Raw genomic sequence first — 19215 nt, forward strand, 5'->3', positions numbered from 1 at the left:
CTCAAAAATCTGCCCGAAAACCTCTCTCCCTATAGCTCACTCTAGTCTCTCCCTTTTAAAAGCCAGTTCCCATCCTTGCTTCTTTGTTCTTCCCAACGGATTACCTGTAATCCATAGTTCAGGACCCTGGAGTAGAGGCAGACGTGGAAGGGAACGATCCCACCAGACGACACCAAAAGTGACCTAGCAGGAGGGAGGAAGACATGAGGGATGGGACAAGATCTAAATATTTTTGCTTAATAAAGTTTTTTTTGTTATTTTTTAAAGAAGATGCTGGGGGTAGGACTTTATTAATTAATTTATTTATTTTTGCTGTGTTGGATCTTTTCTGTGCAAGGGCTTTCTCTAGTTGTGGCAAGTGGGGGCCACTCTTCATCGCGATGCGTGGGCCTCTCACTATCGCGGTCTCTCTTGTTGTGGAGCACAGGCTCCAGACGCGCAGGCTCAGTAGTTGTGGCTCACGGGCCTAGTTGCTCCGCGACATGTGGGATCCTCATGCCGAACATGTGGGATCCACATGTTTGACCAGGGCTCGAACCCGTGTCCCCTGCATTAGCAGGCAGATTCTCAACCACTGCACCACCAGGGAAGCCCTTAAAAAAGTTTTATATTTGTTAAATATACCTACTGTGACTATATTTTTCAGGTGGACAATTTATATCTAACGATCTAGAACTGGGAAGCATAGTGAAGCTGGGATTATTTTGGAAAATCAAGAGAGAAGTTTTTTGCAGTTTGTTGGTTTGTTTCTTGAGAAGAGGAAGAAAGTCACATTTACTGAGCACAAGCTACTGTGGGATGCCCCTTTTGTTTAGGGGCATGTTATGTTGTTTAGCTAGCACAATACCCTGAGAGGGATGTATTATTGTCTCCATTTCACACGTGAGGAATGTAATAGGCACTTTTGGCATATCCGTCCCTCTCCTAAGGAGCACTGCGTTCTCTAGGAATTGTCCCATCGAATTCCCCCATCCACAGAGGTAACTTCTTCTCTGGCTGCCACTGATTGGGCCAGAGGTGTGAGTATATGGCATGAGGCAGGCCAATCAGATATTCTCTCACAGAAGTTTGGAATCAGGACTCAGAGAGAGTGGTGGCTGGAGCTGTAACTGGTCAAACAATTCATGCACTCTGAGAGTGGATCCTAGTGTCTGGAGAATCTTTGGGATGAGTGGTATGAAAATTCACATTCAGGGCTCCCCTGGTGGCACAGTGGTTAGGAATCGCCTGCCAGTACAGGGGACATGGGTTCCAGTCCTGGTCCAGGAAGATCTCACATGCTGCAGAGCAACTAAACCTGTGCGCCATGACTCTGAGCCTGTGCTCTAGAGCCTGTGAGCCACAACTACTGAGCCCACATGCCACAACTACTGAGCCTGCAAGCCACAACTACTGAAGCCTGCGGGCCTAGAGCCCATGCTCTGCAACAAGAGAAGCCACCGCAGTGAGAAGCCTGTGCCCCACAATGAAGAGTAGCCCCCACTCGCCGCAACTAGAGAAAGCCCGCGTGCAGCAACAAAGACCTAACGCAACCAAAAATAAATAAATTAATTAATTAATTTAAAAAAAAAGAAAATTCACAATCAGCTGTGGAAACTGAGAAAGTTAGCGCCCCTGCTTAGAAAAAGGCTGAGAGATGGAGGATTCTGTTAGGGCTGGGATGGGTTGGGGAAGGGGAGACTCCAGAGCAAACTAGATAATGGGTTTGGGGTGAGGCGGAAGAGAAGAACCCTTGATTAGTGGGCTGCAGGGAAGTTTTGGGAGCAGAGCGGGGATCTGAAAAACATGCCAGGCAGTGTGCAGGGTAACCCCTTCTCTGGCCTTCCTATGACCTCCTCAGTGACATGGGGTGAGCGTCTCATGTTTTCAGAGAGCAGGCTGTTTCTGGAGCAGTGCTGAGCCCTGTGTCAGTGCTGGTGTGGGACAGGAGCAACACCGCACATGGGACGGCTGCCTTTTGGGCTAAAGGAGTGAATGCAGGGGCTGTGGGAGGTCCCTGTGGAGGACAAGCAGGTAAGCTGGGCCGTGCAGAGAGAAGATAGCCGGCATGAAGAGAGAAATAAAGGTGAGCAACAGAGTAACTAAGAGTTTTGTTTTGTAGGTGATGGTGGTGTTTTGTTATTCCCAGGTCTTGGTTCTACTTCTTTGCAGAAGCCCAGATTCTTTCCTGGCCTTGCTTTCTGGGAGACATTCTTGTATACTTATTACAAATTCTCTTTTTTAGTTAGCCCAGCTCAAAGTTGGGTACTATTACTTGTGACCAAAAACCTTACTAAGTGCAAGGAATCTGTGGTTCCTAGAGATTAAGTAAATTGAGAAAATTTCTGTGGCTTCTTAGTGGTAGGAGTTGGGGTACAAGCCTGTCTCCTCGTGCTCTTTTCCTCACACTCTCTGCTCAGTCATGATGGCCACATTGCTATTCCACAAACACACCAATCTCACCCCCATCTTAGTGGGCTCTGTTTGCCCTGCTCAGAACAGGCCCAAAGGCCACTCCCTCATCTCATCCAGGTCTCAATTCAAATGTCACTCAGAGATACCTACCCTGACAACCTCATCTAATATAGACACTCTCTAACCTCTTTCTCTGCTTTTTTTTTTCAGTTTTACTGAAATATAACTGACATAGCACTGTATAAGGTTAAAGTGTACAGCATAATGACTTGACTTACATATATGTAAATATATTGTGAAATGATTACCACAACAAGTTTAGTTAACAGCCATCATCTCATATAGTTACCAAGAAAAAGGAAACAGTTTTTTTCCTTGCGATGAGAACTTTTAGGATCTACTCTCTTAGCAACTTTTAAGTACACCATACGGCAGTGTTAACTATAGTCACCATGTTGTACATTACATCCCTAGTACTTATTTATCTTATAACTGGGGCTTTTGCACCTTTTGACTATCTTCACCCAATTTCTCCACCCTCGCCTCTGGCAACCATCAATGTATTCTCTGTCTCTATGAGTTTGGTTTTTTTAGATCCCACATATAAGTGAGATCGTACGGTATTTGGCTTTCTCTGACTTGTTTCACTCAGCATAATGCCTTCCATGTCTATCCATGTTTTTGCAAATGTCAGAATTTCCTTCTTTTTTTTATGGCTGAATAATATTTATATAATATATATAATATATATATACATGTCACATTTTCTTTATCCATTCATCTGTCAATAGACACTTAAGGTTGTTTCCGTGTCTTCACTATTGTAAATGATGCTGCAGTGAACGTGGGATGCAGATATCTCTTCAAGTTAGTGATTTAATTTCTTGCAGATAAATACCCAGAAGTGGAATTGCTGGAACATATGGTAGTTCTATTTTTAACTTTTTGAGGACCCTCCATACTGTTATCCATAACGGCTGCACCAATGTACATTCTCACCAACAGTGTACAAGGGTTGCCTTTTCTCCACACCTTCACCAGCATTTGTTATCTCTTGTCTTTTTGATAATAGCGATTCTAACAGGCATAAGGTGATATTTCATTGTGGTTTTAATTTGCATTTCCCTGATGATAAGTGATATTGAGCACCTTTTCATGTACCTGTTGGCCATTTGTGTATCTTCTTTGGAAAACTGCCTATTCAGTTTCTTTGTCCATGTTTAACCGGATTATCATTATTATTACTATATATTTTTGCTATTGAGGTATATGAATTCTTTATATATTTTGGATGTCAACTTTTTTTTATCAGCTATATGATTTGCAAATATTTTTTCCATTCCGTATGTTGTCTTTTCATTTTGTCCATCATTTCTTTCATTGTGCACAAGTTTTTTAGTTCGATGTAGGTTCTATACACTGACAATACATTCTTTTATTTGAAGTGGATTAGACAAATTTACTTTTTCTCCCTTCCTCTCCCCAATGCTCCCTGCTTCATTCACATCTTTTTTCTTAGATTGATGAAATCTGGCCCCCGTCCTCAGCCTCTGTCCTCACATGGTAGAAAGAAGCTATTATTATTATTAGTTTTAGTAACTTATCACTACCTGGATTTATGTTACATATTTATTTGTGTACTTGTTTCTCTACCACCCCGCCCCCCAACTCCCCACCAGAATATAAGCTCCCGGAGGGCTGGGTTCAACCCTTGTTCACTGCTGTATTTTCAGCACACTGACCAGAACTGTATTTGACATATAGAAGGCACTCAACAAATACTCATTTAATTAATCAATCCATTAAACCCTGACCTGTTTCTGACTTCCATGCTGTTTTCATGGTCTCTAAGTACTTGATGCAATTCTAGAAACACTCAGAAAAACCCTATTGGATTAAGGATGGAAATAATGTCTGAAGGACATCTGTGGAGCTCGGCTGATTAGCATGCAGGGAAGAGGGATGTCCGCTAGCTGCTCAGTACACTGAGGGGAGGTAGGAACCTGGAGCAGCATGCTCCAGCCCAGCCTCTAGGAGAACAGAACTGAAAGCTGGTAAATTCATTTCTACTGGTTTTCCCTTAGTTAGTGCTTCTGGCCTGGGGAAACAAAGCTTCAGCGACAGTAAAAATGCTTTTGTTCCTGTGGTACCACATGTTAAATCACAAATGACATCTACTTTGTTCTTGGGTTAATGCTACTTTCTGGGTCTGCTCTGTAAGGTTGTTCCCTGTCCCCAGTTGGCCTGAGACAGGGTCTGGCTTGCTGAGGGTCCCCTGTCCCTATAACTATACAAGAGGAAAGCTGCTGGAGACTGACTTGGGATGTCTAAACACCACCAGGAAGGACCAGCTGAGGAAGGAGGCAGGAGAAATGGAGACATATTCTAATCCAAGCCTCGCTAGACACTTTCAGCGTATCATTTTGAAACCACATTATCAAACACAGGGTCACTTTGCTCATGGCTTTCAGATTCTGCCCCCAACACATATACCAATGTTGATGAGGCTTCTAACCAGTTACCACAACACGTGTGTTTAATCTGTTGCTTTTACCAATGGGCTAATGAAAAGATGCAAGTAGCCGGAGAGGTCATACCAATCCACAACCAGTACTGGAAAAGAAAATTGAAAAAATGAATACTAATATTAGCATGTACCTATATGTAACTCTTTCATCTAAACTTCTTCACCTTCAGAGCACTTAATTTTAACAAGAAACTCACCAGGATTAAATGGCTGATTTGGCTAATTAGTGGCAAGGCCAGGACTCAAATTCAGAACTCTTGACTCCAAGATAAGGGTTCTTCCTGCTGCAACTGCCTCTTTATCTTTGCATTCAAAGAATGGCTTGCTGTTAAAATTATTTTTCATGACTAGGTTATATAGCTAAATAAGCAGAGTCTTTAAGGGCTACCCATTCAGAGAAAGCTAGAGATAAATCAGCAGCCTTAAAAAACAGGTAGTTTTAATTTGGTAAATGACAACAGGAAGCCAGACATTTACCCACGTTTGGATGATCAACCTGTTTTCTAATGAGAGCCAAGCCTGAGGCAATGAGAAGATGCAGAGACTGATGTACAGCAAGCCATGGCCACTGCCCAGGGAGGCAGGGCCTGAAGTGTTCCTACCAGCTGTGTGCAGTCAAGGTCACCAAGTGGTTCAGTCCCACAAGTGACAAAGACCACTTTGCTCCTTGACTGACTCCTACCAAAATTAAAAACCTGGCAGTTGAAATGGCCGAGCACCAGACACCTGATAGAAAATGAAGTGTTGAGTTCAGTAACTCTCTGCCTAATTCCAGCCATTTTGAAGATGTTAATAATTAATTCCAACTTTCCCTCCCTTCCACCACTCACTCATAATGGACAAAGGAGAGTCAATGTTTGCTTGAACTACCCAGATAATTGCTTAATTCTTTCCACTTGCCTGGGCATGTTCTGAAAGCACACATATCAATTATCACCAGGAAGTAGTGGCTTTCCCCCTTACCTCTTTGTTTTGTTTATCATTTTTTTAAGAGTGTAATGTAACCAAAGGGCTAGCCCAGTGCCCAAATGCTGAGACATGTAAAAAGATGGGGTGGCAGAAGGAGAAAGGCCCTGACTGTGTACAGAGAACTGCAGGTGGAGGAAAGGGCTTACGGGAGAGAAGGACAGCAGGAAGAAATGTCTTTAAACTTTAGTTTAAAGATCGTGCAGATTTTGACCCAACAATTCTACTTCTGAGAATTTATCCTTATATTAGTTGGGGTCTAACCTGGAAAAGAGAAACCCCTCTGAGTATTTACAGCAGGGGCTCCGCAGAGCTCATCACCATCAAGGAGCCCCTCCAACTCCTTAAGGTTGATGGGACCTAGGTGAGAGGTAGCATAATCAAGCCACAGGCTAGGGTCACCTAACAGAAGCAGGACCTCGATGGACCTGTTGCAGCAGTGGGACCACAGAGGAGAGACATAGCCACAGTGAGCCATGAGCTTCCCTCTCCTCCCAACTCTAGTCTCCCAGTTCCACCTGCCACTGGACAAATCCATCAGGAAACGCGCTAACACAGGAGCCTGAGAAGCTCAGCCTGCAGGGGTCCGCCCACTCCCATGATGCAGAGCAGAACCCAGGGAGGGCAGGTAGTGCATCTGAGGGCTCACACGCAGGCCCAGAAAAGCAAACTAGAGTGACATAATGGGTACCAAATGCTGGCAAATGGATAGACGAAGTCATAGATGCTTCCACCCAATCATAAAGAGTAAGTTTGGATTTAAGAGAAATGACATCATCAGAAGCATTCCAGGAAAAGAAGTCCTGGAAAATGTAACCGAAATATAGATAGAATAAAAGCTAACGTTAGGATAAATAAAAATAGACTACACATATGTAAATGATAAGAGAAAGAGGAAAATAACCCTCGCTGAAGTAGGGAAAGCATGCCAAGACACACTAAACATTACAGCTTACTTTCTCACAAACGAGCTGGGCCTTATTTATGAGTAGAGTGTCAAAATAATTCCTTGTGACATGAGATGGGATGGAGGTAGTGACAAAGAATCATAGAAAGTATACCAGTTATCTTAGGGAATTAAGAGGTACAAATTATAATACTAGGTAGAGGGCTTCCCTGGTGGCGCAGTGGTTGAGAGTCCACCTGCCGATGCAGGGGACACAGGTTCGTGCCCCGGTCCAGAAAGATCCCACATGCCACCCAGGGCGGCTGTCCGGAGCCTGTGTTCCGCAATGGGAGGGGCCCCAACAGTGAGAGACCCGCATATCGAAAAAATAATAATAATAATAATACTAGGTAGAAAATAAATATGATACAAGGGTGAAATGTACGGTACAGGGAATGTAGCCAACATTTTATAGCTATAAATGGAGTATAATCTATAAAAGTTTTGAATCACTGTTGTACACCTGAAACTAATATAATATTGTAAATCAAATATTCCTCAATAAAAAATTAAAATAAAATAAAATAAAATAAAATGAGCACCACACACACATGAAATTATCCTGTGTATCTTGAGGTCCTAACACATGTCCAGGTACTTGTTCAGTGTCTTAAAATCCTGATAGATGATAGGGTATGAAGGATGACAGTAACACAAATGTCATAGTGAAACTGTGGTATAGACCCTTAGGGGCATGACAGAATAGATTAAAAATCAACAGGTAGGGACTTCACTGGTGGCGCAGTGGTTAGAATCCGCCTGCCAATGCAGGGGACATGGGTTCGAGCCCTGGTCTGGGAAAATCCCACTTGCCGCGGAGCAACTAAGCCCATGAGCCACAACTACTGAGCCTACGCTCTAGAGGCAAGAGCCATAAATACTGAGCCCGCGTGCCACAACTACTGAAGCCCGCACGCCTAGAACCTGTGCTCCACAACAAGAGAAGCCACCGCAATGAGAAGCTCGCACACCACGACAAAGAGTAGCCCTCACTCGTAGCAACTAGAGAAAGCCCGCATGCAACAATGAACACCTAACGCAGCCAAAAATAAATAAATAAATAAAAACCAACAGGCAACTCAAAAGGAGGACAACAAAGGACAACCTAATTGTTATTTTGCCAAGGAAAACCTAAACAAAAAATAGCTATGAACTACAAATACCGTCTATCACTAAAGAAATAGGAGGACAAAAAAGTCTTAAGCCAAGACTTTAAACTAAATACACTTAGATAAAATAAAGCTAATTACATTATACGATTTTTCTCCTTTTACTACAAAGTGGTATTTGGTAACCACTGGACTTTATGACCCCTGAACGTCTTCCTAGTCCCAAGATTCTCTGATCCTGCCCTATTTTGTTAAAGCAGTTTGTGTTTTGTGGGAGGCATAAGCTGAAGAAATTGTTAGGGTTAAGAGCAGATTTAAATTTAATTAATATCCAGCCAGGAGATTGACTTGCCATTGATCACCACTAAAAAATCCTATTAGGAGGGGGAAAATTGGCCTCCTCAGCAAAAAGAAAGAGTAAACATACTGGCCACACCCTCATCTGTAGCAGCCCCCTTCACCATGTTTGTGCCACGTGAACTTAACTTCCTTTGGCGACAGCTCTTTAGACCACACTTAGCACCCGATCCCAGTGTAATCAATGTCCAGACTAGTCAGAAGTTTAGGGGGTGTCCTGGTGCGAGAAACATTGTCCAAACAGGGGTGGTGATGGCTCAACAGACTCTTGCTCTTTTTGAGAATCTGACTATGATATTTACATGGAGAGAATTTAGTTCCTGATTGTTCTGATGGTGTACTGTCGCGAAGCTGGAGACTTCCCGCTACCAAAAGAGGCAGCAGCTCTCTCAGTGGCCCAGTTCTGCAATATGGCTTTGTGAGTGGTTCCTGAAAGCCTAATCTTGAGTCTTTCTTTTCCCCTCCTAATGACTTAATACCCCATTTAATATCTGTAACAAATCCTTTCCTGCTTTAACTGGTTAGAGGGGATTCTGTTCTCTGAAACTGGCCCCTGACTGATACAAATGTAAGTCCTGCATTAAAAGCATTATAACCTTTTGGGGATATAGGCATATAAACAAATCACTGAGGATATGCTATGATTCATGTACATAGAGAGTATACCAGGTGCATAAGGAGTGAGTGCCTACACTTGAGGGTGCCAAGGAAAGATTCACAGGGAAGGTAGCACTGTAACTTGAAAACTATGTATGGGAGGTTAGCAGAAGGACAAGGAGAGGAGGGCATTCTACACCAAGGAAATGGCAAAGGTATAGAAGATGAGAGGGCAGGGGTAGAGAGTTGAGTTTAGGGACAAGAACGAGAACAGAGGCTGGTCAGGCTGCAGGTGCAGGTGTGTTAGAGCTGTGAGAAGCTTCAGAAATGATCTAGTGTAGTCCATTTATTTTATACATCCAAAAACTGAAGCCAGAGAAATGAAATGACCAGCTCGAGACCAAACACTAGCTTTATTATCCATGCTAGAGCACGGGCCTTCTAACTCCCAGGCCAGTGTCTTTCCAGGTGGCATACATGGATTCCTAAATCCTCCTGTGGTGGTGAATCTTAACAAACAACAGAATTTAGAAGGCAGGTGAGTGACAAAATGTCTACAGATCAAGAAAGATAAGGGAGTTGGGAAGGGTGAGTACCTCTGTGAGCACCCCAAGCCACAGCGGCAAGAGCTGCGTCTGACTTCACTGCCCCACGTGCCCCACAGCCCATCTCAGGGGACGCCTGTGTGGCACATTCCTGTCACCGCAGCCCTTTGCCTACTGCATGCTTCCAGTGGTCCCATGTGGGTCAGTAGTCGTGGCTCTGTCCCATAAACCAAAGACCACTTGGTACCCTGATCACTGGACATAAAGAAAGAAGAAGAGTGTAGGTAGATTTGCTCCAATCTGTGACTGCTCTTGGAAAAATATTCCAGGGATCATGCTCTCTCCTTAATCCTCCACGTCCAATATCCGTCTATCTCTCTCTTTACCATCTATCCATTTGTCCATCCATCCACCCCTCCCACCACTTATCTGTCAGTGTTTCTACATATCTGTTTATTCATGTATCTATAGCTATAAGGTCAAATACTCATCCAGGGCTTACCCTATGTCAGGCAGTTCTCCTAGTGCGTTACAGAAATTAATTCAGTCCTTGTAATCCTGACAACAGCCCTGCGATGTGGGTATTTTCTCCCCATTTTACAGATGAGGAAATTAGAGAGGTTAAGTAACTTGCCCAAGTTAACATAACTTATATCTGTCTGCCTACCTTCGTGTTCACACCCCTTCTCCTTCCTTGAAGGGTAACTTCCCATCCTATTGATGACCAAGTTTGTTGGTTCTATTTCCTAATTATCTCTCAATCTGTCTCCTTTTAATTTAGTTCCAGCTTCCTCCCCAGCCACCCAGCCAGCCCCGATTTTGGATGATTGTCACTCTCCCCGCGAATCACTCTGGTTTCAAACTCCACTTCCTTTTCCTCCGTACCTCACGAATGTTTCCCTGGCACAGGCAGAGGGATCTTTCTAAATGATGTTTCTCAAGACCCTAGACATGTTCAAACATCATAGTTGAGAACCTCTGTTAGAAAAAACATGCAGGTACTTCCCTGGTGGTCCAGTGGTTAAGACTCCATGCTTCCACTGCAGGGGGCCCGGGATTGATCCCTGGTAGAGGAACTAAGATCCCACGTGCCATAAGGCGTGGCCAAAAACCACCACCAACAAACATACATATGAGCATCTCTCTCAAACCTGCTTAAAACCCTAAAATGAGTTTGTGAATTCAACAAACATTTGTTACGCCTTCCCATGTCAGCCACTGGGCTAGGTGGCGGGGAGGTAGCAGTAAATAAGCCCCATCCTCATGAAGCTTGCTGTCTAGAGGGGATGACAGATGTGGAACAAATACTCACAGAAGTGTTCAGTGCTTCACAGAAGTGCGGGCAGGGGCACCAGAGCCTGCGGGTCCAGAAACCGCACCCTGCAGGATCTGAAATTTCAGCCACAACGTGAAGGACGAGCGGGAGTCAGCTGGGCCGCGTGGCTGAGTGGGCAGCAGAGACAGGCTGAGCATCCTGGTCAGAAAGGACGGGCACGGTTCTCAGTGAGGAGAAGGGCACGGTGAGTCCTGCAATCAGGAGAAGCAGGTGAGGCCGGGCCGGGGAAAGCGGCAGGCGTTGGGGTCTGGTGTACCACGGGGCAGGGTACTGGTCTTCCTCCCAGGGCAAATAAAGGTTGTCTTTTTTTTTAGAAATCAACTTTATTGAGGTATAATTTAAAAACAGTAAAATGCCCCCATGTTAAAAGTGTACAGTTCAATGAGCAGCCAGCACCACCATCAAGACACAGCATGTTTCTTTCACTCAGAAAGTTGCCCCATGCTCCTTTGCTCCTCTGGCAACCACTGCTCCGCTTTCTCTTTTAGTCTGGATTAGTTCTACCTGCTCTGGAACTCAAATGAAGAGATTTAAGAACAGCCGTGATCCCTCAGAACAGATTGGAGGCAGCAAGAATGGATGAGAGAGAGCCATTAGCAGGCTTCGGTAGTATCCAGGCAGGAGCTGGACTGTGCAGGTGACAGCAGGCATGGAGAAGAGGGGAAGACACGACACGTTACTGAGGCAGTTAGGATGGAATCCAGTTCCTTGGCCTGTCCTCCAAGCCCCTGGACCCCTGAGCCCAAGCCTGTCCTTCCTACCATAAAGGCCACACACACTGTGCTCCAGCCACGGAGAACTACTCCCCACTCCCAGGGCCAGCCAAGGTCCTCCGTACATCCCAGCCTTTGCACCGTGCTGTCACCGTTCCTCGAAAGCCTCCTTTCTCCCTTCTGGTACAGTTCCAATACCCATTCATGACCTAGCCTGACCTCTTCTGGGAAACATTTCCTAGCTCCACCTGGTAGACTGATTATTTCTTTCTCTACCATCTCTAAGATCTTGTTATAATTTGTACAAGTACTTGTGTGTCTTAATCCCCCACTAGACTGGAAGCTCCTTAAAGATAGGAGCTCTTTCCTCATCATCTTTGGGTGGCCCATCAAAAAATATCTATCAAATGGATGGGTGCTCTGCTTAGCGATTCAGCGTGGTTTTCCCCTCCCTCTCTCTCTTTCTCTCCAGAGGCTGCTGTGAAATGAAAATAAGCACTGGGTGATAACTATAAGAAAACAGGTAGAAATTTATTCCCACAACCAGGCTGATTGGAAACAAAAGTAGTGATTCAAGTTAACTGATGTGTTTAAATTCTACTTGTCTGTGGCAGGACTCTGCCGTCTGCTCAGAAGCACCATTTTTGCTGCACTGTCATATTTATAGCATAGAGAAGATGCAGGCACATAACTGTGGGGAGTTTGCTTCTTGCACTCCTGTTCCACTAGGAGCCCGCTCAATCTGACCCAGTCTCGCATTCTGGATTAAACCTTGCAATGACCAGCTGACCGTTTCCTGTAAGACTCTCCCTGTAAGGTCTTACGTGGCCATGCTTGGGGCATCTCTGGCTCCTGGTTCCTGACTGGGTCTGGAAGTGACTGCAAGAGTGGACCCGCTATCTGATGCTCCAGGTCCTCTGGGTGGGGGGGATACAGTTCCATAAGGAGAGCATCTGTGATCACTTACTTGAGATGGTAGAAGGAAATGACACTCTCTTTTGCTAATTCCCCACCACCACTTATGCTGACTTTTAAGCAAATCCCATTATTTTCTTAGAACAGAGTTACCAGGCTAAGTTAGGAAGTAGATTATTGCAAGTCATGTTTTGAATAACTGGTGGCTCCTTTTTTCTAATTATTAAACTGTCCTTCAAAATAAAAGAAAACCAAAAGCTGATTTACTTATGTGATGAAGAAGCCCTCCAGTATTTCATATTTCAGCCCTTTGACTTTCATTGTTTTAATCAAAAAAAGGTAAAACTGGGCTTCCCTGGTGGCGCAGTGGTTGAGAGTCTGCCTGCCGATGCAGGGGACGCGGGTTCGTGCCCCGGTCCGGGAAGATCCCACATGCCGCGGAGCGGCTGGGCCCGTGAGCCATGGCCGCTGAGCCTGCGCGTCCGGAGCCTGTGCTCCGCAATGGGAGAGGCCACAGCAGTGAGAGGCCCGCGTACCGCAAAAAAAAAAAAAAAAAAAAGGTAAAACTTTTAGCACCAACACCATTTGAAATGTGTCCATATTTTCTACATAAAGTATGCCCGTTGCTGAGGAATAACAATAAATAAGACTGTTAACATGTCCTAACAAAATGGTGAGACAGAAAAGTAAATAATTTCCACGTCACGTCATATATATATATATATATATATATGTAAGGAACCAAGTAATAACAAAATGGACAACGGTCTATGGAGAAAGTGGACAGCGAATCTTCATAAGAGAACTGATATTAAAGTAGGGTTTTGAAGGCTAAATAAAGTTCAGGCAAATAAAAGGCAGAAATGTATTCCAAGAGGGAAAATAACACATGCAAATCATGAAACAGTATTTTGAGTGTGTGCAAACACTGGCCATTCAGGTTTGCTGGTGTGTATATGTTGAGGCTGGGGGCTGGAGGAGAGAGGTGACATCAGAGCTTGTGGCCAAGAGCAGACTCTGACCCCAGGACACCTGGATTCAAGTCCCAGCTCTGCCACTTACAATCATGTAAAGTGGAGCAAAACTCTTAACCTCTCTTTGCTTCACTTTTATTATCTGTGAAGAGGTGGATAAAAAAATAATACCTCCACCAAAGGATTTTTATGAACATTAAATGAAATAACTAACAAAACACGAAGTACCACGTCTTCTAGAATGAGGGAAGCTTTTCATAAATATCGTTTCTTATGGAGGTAGGAAATGAGAATTTGAGGTTGGCAAGGGCCAGATCAAGAAAAGCTGTGGATATAGAGAACAGACTGGTGGTTGCCGGTGGGGAGAGGGAAGGGGGGAAGGGTCATATGGCAGTGGGGGATTAAGGGGTACAAGCTATTATGTATAAAATAAACTGTGGGGATGTATTGTGCAGCACAGACAGTATAGCCAGTGTTTTGTGATGGCTATGAATGGAGTATAACCTTAAAAGGTTGTGAATCACTGTGTGCACACCTGTAACTTATATAATATTGTACATAAATTATACTTCTATTTAAAAAAAGAAAAGAAAAGAAAAGAAAATCTGTGCAAACCACACTAAGGGAAACACTGAAATGTTTCAATCCAGGGTGTGGGGAGGTAGATCTACACCTGGGCAGCCGTGTGGACAGATAGAAGGTGGAGTGAGAGCAGAGTGGAGGCTATTTCAATGGTTCAGGCAAGACTGAGAAGGCCTGAGTCCACATGGCGGCAGTGGGGATGGGGGCACCGGGGAAAGGAATGGATTTGAAAGATATTAAGGGGGTAAAATTGATGGAAATTGGTGACCACTTAGATGTCAGAAGAAAGAGATTGGTAAATGTCTAGGATCATATATAGGATCTGGCGTGGGTGACTTGGGTGATAGAGAAGCCACCAACCAAGGTCATGAAAGAGAAGGGAACTGTGGTTTGGGGGGTTGTTAGTTTGCCAGCATGGAGATAAACAATGGGTTCAGTGTTTGGCCCAATGACTTCAAGGCACCAAAGACTCTGAGATGGGAAAGAGATAGACAGGGGAGTGGCTAAAGGTGGGTAAAGTGGCAAAGGAAGATATTTATTCATTTATTTGCTGCCTTTATTTGTGTATTTGGGCAGAGTAAAATATTTCCTTACTGCCCTCAGCCATGCACTTTCGTTCAAGGAGAGTATTGTCACACTATGGAAGCAGCGGAGAGAGACCCCCCACATGTTTCCAGCAGGAAGGAAGAAGCCAGAAAAGAGGAGACTGAAGATGGAGGAGTGAGGGTGATCGTTGGGGGCAGTGTGAGCCGGGAGACTGAGATCCATCCCCTGCCATCCTCAGCAGGGCCTTGGGTCCTTATAGGCTTCTGGGGACAGAATCGACAGGAAAGTCTTGCCAGAGAAATGAATGTGCCAATTATTCAGTTACCTGCAATTATGAAAATTGGTGTGATAGGTGGTACTTCCGAGAGGAGGCTTGGGGAGGCTGTAAGTCAGAAATGAGACAAATTAGTTGAGCTCTTAGGTGAGAATCTGATTGACCTCTTCGTTCATGAAACTGAGCTCGGGCCATCCCATACGTCTCCTTTTAGGAGAACTGATTTGCAACTGATGGGCTCGGAACAGCAAATGCATGGTCTGCAATTGCAGAGCTGGGAGGCTGGAGCGCTCTTCCGCCTGCAGAGGAAGTCGTCCAACCTCCTTGACCTGCTCTTGCCTGCTGACCACAAGGAAACTTGTGGAAATGTCTTCTTCCCTGAAAAGTGGGAAGAGCTCCCATGTACCCAACACTTCTGTTCCCATTAGAGAACAGCCTGGCCAACTGCAGTATATTACATTATGGATGATTGTATGTTCTTTAAACATAATTATGCAGATTATGTTAATATGTTAGACTCTGAGTTCTTTTTAAAAAGAAAAAGACAGTAGCATCTTTGTATCTCACAGTTATTTGCTTACCTACCTTTATGAAGCTTGTCATATCATATTGATTTCTTTTCTTTTCACATTAATTATCCCTACTCTTCAGTAAATTTTTCAAAAGCAAAAACCAAGTGCTATTCACCTTCTTGTTCTCAGTGCCCAGCATGGGACCACCCATACTGACAAAGTCAAATTATTCCATGAGTACATAGAGAACAGACTTGTGGTTGCCAAGGGGGAGAGGATTGGGGGAGGGATGGAGTGGGAGTTTGGGATTAGCAGATGTAAGCTATTACATACAGAATGGATAAACAACAAGGTCCTACTGTATAGCACAAAGAACTATATTCAATATCCTGTGATAAACCATAATGGAAAAGAATATTAAAAAAGAATGCATATATATGTACAACTGGATCACTTTTCTCTATAGCAAAAATTAACACAACACTGTAAATCAACTATACTTCAATAAAAGAATTATTAAAAAAAATTATTCTGGGCTTCCCTGGTGGCGCAGTGGTTGAGAGTCCGTCTGCCGATGCAGGGGACATGGGTTCGTGCCCGGGTCCGGGAGGATCCAACATGCGCGGAGCGGCTGGGCCCATGAGCCATGGCCGCTGAGCCTGCGCGTCTGGAGCCTGTGCTCTGCAACGGGAGAGGCCACAACAGTGAGAGGTCCGCGTACTGCAAAAAAAAAAAAAAATTATTCCATGAGTGCAATTACTTGGGGTGGGAGGGAGTGGAGGAGAACACCAGTATGTAAACACAGGCTATAACTATACACTGAGAAACATGTATATCAGCAAAATATCAGAAGTGCATTTGCAGTTAAATCATAAAAAATGAAATGTATTATATATTTTCATCACCATAAAGTTCTGTCCATTAGGAATTTTTCAACTTTTTATTTTGAAATAATTTTAACATACAGAAAATATAGTTGCAAAAACTGTACAGAGAATTCACATATAGCATTCAAACTGTTTTTCCAAATGTTAATATCCCACATAACCACGGTACCATTACAAAAATCAGGAAATTAGCATTGGTATAATACTATTAACTAAATTAAACATTGTATTTGAATTCCACCCATTCCTTTTTCTGACCCAAGATCCAATCCAAGACCCCACGTTGCATTTAGTCGTCATGTCTTCTTAGTCTCCTCCAATCTGTGATCATTCCATAGTCTTTCCTTATCTTTCTTGACCTTAACACTTTTGAAGAGTACTGGTCAGTGATTTTGTAGAATGCCTCTCATTTTGGTTTTGATGTGTAATGTGATTAGATCGAGGTTACACACTTTGGGGAAGACTACCACAGAAGTGAAGTACATTTCTTGGTGCATAGAATCAGGGACACATCATGTCCAGATGTCTTATGACCAGTGATGTTAACCTTTGATTGCTTAGTTAAGGGGATGTCTGCTGGATTTTTCTACTGTAAACTTACCCAATATCTTGGATGAGATACTTTGAGACTATGCTTATATGTTTTTCCTCAAGTTTTCACTCACCGATTTTAGCATCCTTTGGTGGATCTTTCCTCCAATGTTGATTTTTTCTATTTCCTTAATTTCTTTTACCTTTTAAACTGGTATTCTTTGTAAGAAAGACTTGTCCCTACTCCTTTTAAAAGTCAATTATGGGACTTCCCTGGTGGCTCAGTAGTTAGGAATCCACCTGCCAATGCAGGGGACAGGGTTTGAGCCCTGGTCCGGGAAGATCCCACATCCCACATGCCACAAAGCAACTAAGTCCGTGCGTCACAACTACTGAGCCTGTGTGCCACAACTACTGAAGGCTGCGTGCCTAGAGCCCGAGCTCCGCAACAAGAGAAGCCACCGTAATAAGAAGCCCGCGCACCGCAAGGAAGAGTAGCCCCTGCTCACCGCAACTAGAGAAAGCCCGCGCGCAGCAATGAAGACCCAACTCAGCCAAAAATAAATACATTAAAAAAAAAAGTTAAGGGCTTCCCTGGTGGCGCAGTGGTTGAGAGTCCGCCTGCCGATGTAGGGGACACGGGTTCGTGCCCCGGTCCGGGAATATCCCACGTGCTGCAGAGCGGCTGGGCCCGTGAGCCATGGCCACTGAGCCTGCGCGTCTGGAGCCTGTGCTCCACAACGGGAGAGGCCACAACAGTGAGAGGCCCGTGTACCGCAAAAAAAAAAAAAAAAAAAGTTAATTACTTAATTACTATCAGCAAAAATTCATTTTATTTTATAGATTATAATCAATTCGACATGATTTAGTTTATTGCTCAAATTGTTCCATCTTTGCTGTCTGGGAACCTCTTCTAGCTGGCTTTTGTATCTTTTTGAGAGGACCCCCATCCTTTTTCAAGCAGTTCCTTAATTTTTCTCAGTATAAAATATTCCAAGCTCATTTTGTATTTTTCCTGCACAAGCCCTGGAATCAACCACTTCTCCAAGAAAGCTTGGCTCCTTACATTGGAAAATGGTTATTGATAAACTAAGACCTGGGTGTTAAGTTTTGATGGAAGTCTTTTACATGCCTCCTTAACCAGGAAATTGTGACTGTATGTTAAATTTTAACCTTTTCGTTATGATCCAGGGTCATTATTGCCTATATCAGTTGTTGAAGTGATAAAATAATGACCTCAAGAATTATTGATGTTAGCAGGAATGTTAATTGGTGCAACTACTATGGAAAACAGTAAGGCAGTTCCTTAAAGAACTAAAAATAGAGGTACTATATGATCCAGTAATCCCACTCCTGGGCATATATCTGGAAAAGACAAACACTCTACTTGGAAAAGATACATGCACCCCAATGTTCATAGCAACACTATTTATAATAGGCAAGACATGGAAGCAACCTAAGTGTCCATCAACAGATGAATGGTTAAAGAAGATATGGTGTATATATATATATACAATAGAATATCACTCAGCCATAAAAAAAGAATGAAATATTGTCGTTTGCAACAACATGGATGGACCTAGAGATTATCATACTAAGTGAAGTCATAGAAAAATAATTATTATATGATTCCACACTCATACGTGGAATGTAAAAAATAATACAAATGAATCAATTTATAAAACAGAAACAGACCCATGAATATCGAAGACAAAATTATGGTTACCAAAGGGGGAGGGATAAGTCAGGAGTATGGGATTAACAGATACACACCACTATATATAAAATAGATAAGCTACAAGGATTTACTGTATAACATAGAGAACAATATTCAATATCTTGTAATAATCTATAATGGAAAATAATCTGAAATATATATATATATATAACATATATAACTGAATCACTTTGATGTTTACCTGAAACTAACAAAGTATTGTCAATCAACTATACTTCAATAAAAAAGAAAAATTATTGAAATAGATAAGGCTATTGGCCTTGACAGTAAGTGACTCCTGAGCCTTTTTGGCTACTACGATGTCATTGCTCCTAGGCCCTCTTAGCAGAGATAGGAAATGTATGTATATAGGTACATACATAGTGTTCAGTTTGGTAGTGCTAAATATAGTCACATTGTTGTGAAACAGATCTCCAGAAATTTTTCATCTTGCCAAATTGAAACTCTGCACACATTAAACAATAACTGTCCATTCCCCCTCCCCCCAGCCCCTGGTAGCCATCATTCTACTTTCTGTTTCTATGAATTTGAGTACTTTAGATCCCTTATATAAATAGAATCATACAGTATTTGTCTTTTTGTGACCAGCTTATTTCACAGAGCATAATGTCCTCAAGGTTCATCTGTGTTGTACCATGTGACAGGATTTCCTTTTCAAGGCATAACATCCCATTTTAAGGAACAATATTCTGCTGCATATATGCAGCACATTTTCTTTTTCATTTATCTGTCGATGGACATTTGGGTTGCCTCCATTTCTTTGCTC

General features: G+C 43.2%; 1 long non-coding RNA gene across 1 annotated transcript in view; it reads right to left on the reverse strand.

The window, feature by feature from the left end:
• Positions 1-15997, reverse strand: part of LOC137229104 (uncharacterized) — a 38432-nt gene extending 22435 nt beyond the window's left edge. Inside the window, exons 1-2 of the long non-coding RNA XR_010945532.1 lie at positions 14833-15997; positions 10754-10968 (exon numbers count right to left, since the gene is read on the reverse strand). This is a non-coding gene — a long non-coding RNA (uncharacterized lncRNA). The remainder of the gene's footprint in view (positions 1-10753; positions 10969-14832) is intronic.
• Between the last annotated feature and the right edge of the window lie 3218 nt (positions 15998-19215).

The sequence above is a fragment of the Pseudorca crassidens genome, chromosome 8 (assembly GCF_039906515.1).
Source record: "Pseudorca crassidens isolate mPseCra1 chromosome 8, mPseCra1.hap1, whole genome shotgun sequence".
Classification (NCBI taxonomy): Eukaryota; Metazoa; Chordata; class Mammalia; order Artiodactyla; family Delphinidae; genus Pseudorca; species Pseudorca crassidens.